Source organism: Prunus avium, unplaced genomic scaffold (genome assembly GCF_965620075.1).
Source record: "Prunus avium unplaced genomic scaffold, drPruAviu1.hap1.1 HAP1_SCAFFOLD_31, whole genome shotgun sequence".
Taxonomy (NCBI): Eukaryota; Viridiplantae; Streptophyta; class Magnoliopsida; order Rosales; family Rosaceae; genus Prunus; species Prunus avium.
In genome coordinates, this window is record NW_028276890.1 from 237501 (window position 1) to 240000 (window position 2500).

The following is a 2500-nucleotide window of genomic DNA, read 5'->3' on the forward strand; positions in this document are numbered from 1 at the left end:
CCCACACGTGTGAGAGTGGCCAACAATTTGCTAGCTTCTTCATCAACTCCGCCGAAAGCCATCCTCGACATACCCGTGCATTGAGAAGGTTTGGTGGCCGTACTCCCAACACAAAAGCATACCGAAGACAACCCCAAGCTAAAGCTCACTTGAAGCCAACGCATCGTCACCATGTGTTCGTGTGGCCGAGAATTGGGTAGCTTCTTCATCAACCCCGCCGAAAGCCATCCTCGACATACCCGTGCATTGAGAAGGTTTGGTGGCCGTACTCCCAACACAAAAGCATACCGAGGACAACCCCAAGCAAAAATTCATTTGAAGCCAACCCATCGTCGCCCACAACTAGTGGGTGAATGGTGTGCTTCCCGGGGTTGGCATAGACATTCCCTCGCATGCAAAAGATTGTCGATGCGAAAGATTATCTATGCCAACCCCGGGAAGCACACCATTCACACACTCCCGACCGGTGTGGTGTGGCGGTGATTGGATAGTTACGGATTGAGCACTTGCCAAGGATCAAAATGTGTCATTTAGAAGAAACATTTTCAAAAAGTTTTTAAAATCTTGTGGGTTTGCAACTCATAAGAGCGTCACTTTCAACGTCCCCGGTATTGGATTGAGTTTCTAAAAACAACCGTGCACACCGAGGTTAAACTTTACCAGCTCCACTCCGACTCGCCGCTCGCCCACAATTTGTTTGCAACGAAACATTTGTTTTTAATTTTGTTGGTTTGAAATTGTTTTGAAAAGGTTCTTTAAATCTAGTGGGTTTGCAACTCATAAGAGCGTCACTTTCAACGTCCCCGGCATTGGATTGAGTTTCTAAAAACAACCGTGCACACCGAGGTTAAACTTTACCGGCTCCACTCCGACTCGCCGCTCGCCCACTAGTCCGAAGGCAACAAAACATTTGTTTTTCATTTTGATGAAAATTTCTGTTTTTAAATCTTGTTGGTTTGAAATTGTTTTGAAAAGGTTCTTTAAATCTTGCGGGTTTGCAACTCATAAGAGCGTCACTTTCAACGTCCCCGGCATTGGATTGAGTTTCTAAAAACAACCGTGCACACCGAGGTTAAACTTTACCGGCTCCACTCCGACTCGCCGCTCGCCCACAAATCCGAAGGCAACAAAACATTTGTTTTTAATTTTGATGAAATTTTTTGAAAACATTGGCTTGGCAAGCCCCAATCCGCGACTATCCACCCACCGCCACCCCACACGGGTGGTTGTTGTTGAGAAATGAGGTTGTGGTCGACATGCCCGTGCATTTGAGAAGGAGTTCCTAGCACTCCATGCTCTCCCATGCCAAAAAAAAGCCTAGACAACCCCATTTCGCAACTTTCCACGCCTTTTTTTTCCTCCCTCACCCATGGCGGCGGCGTAGGTGGCGGCGGCCGGATTCCGGCCACCACCGCCATGGGTGGCAGCCCCCCGACCCCGACACCAAACCCATAATACCGAGGCAACATATCGAGGCAACATGACATGGGTGTGGCGTGGGGGAAGGGGGCTGCAGCTAGGAAGGCATGGGCTGCCATGCATATGCAGGCAACACACACCCCCCTATATAGCATTTTATGCATTTAGCCCTTTGACAGGAAGAGACATCACCTATGCGCGAGGAGTCATAATGGGCTCTAAATAATTCAATACAAGGTATTTGGACGTGATTTTTTGCAGGGATACTAAGAAACATGCAATCTATGATGGGAAAAAGTTTCATAAATTTTTGAAGTCGGGAAGTATTTTTTATTATTTTTAGAAGTCGTAAAATTGAAAAAATCATTAAAACAAATCCGGGAGGAATTTTTTAGTTTTGTAAGTTGGAGAAGGTCCTAAAAATCATAGACTACTTATGGGGAGCTTATTGTGCGAGGAAATTTCAATAAAAACGGGGTTTGACAAGATTTGAAAAATTCTGTCGACATTTGAAAAAACCTGGAACCATGCTGCCGGCATGCTGCGCACATGCTGCGCGCAGGCTGCGCGCATGCTGCGCGCAGACTGCGCGCAGACTGCGCGCATGCCATGGCAGGACAAGTTTCGCTAGCCTCACTGTCGACAGATGCGCAAGCTGCGCGCACAGGCTGCGCGCATGCTGCGCACAGGCTGCGCGCATGCTGCGCACAGACTGCGCGCACGCTGCGCGCATGCCATGGCAGGACAAGTTTCGCTAGCCTCACTGTCGACAGATGCGCAAGCTGCACGCAAGCTCCGCGCACGCTGCGCACAGCCTGCGCGCATGTTGTGCGCAGGCTGCGCGCAGGCGCCGCGCATGCCATGGCAGGACAAGTTTCGCTAGCCTCACTGTCGACAGATGCGCAAGCTGCGCGCACAGGCTGCGCGCACGCCATGGCAGGACAACTTTCGCTAGCCTCACTGTCGACAGAATCAGCACGCTGCGCGCAAGCTGCGCGCGCGCATGGCAGGACAAGTTTCGAAAAATTCTGTCGACAGGCTGCCGGCATGGTGCGCGCACGCTGCCGGCATGCTGTGCGCA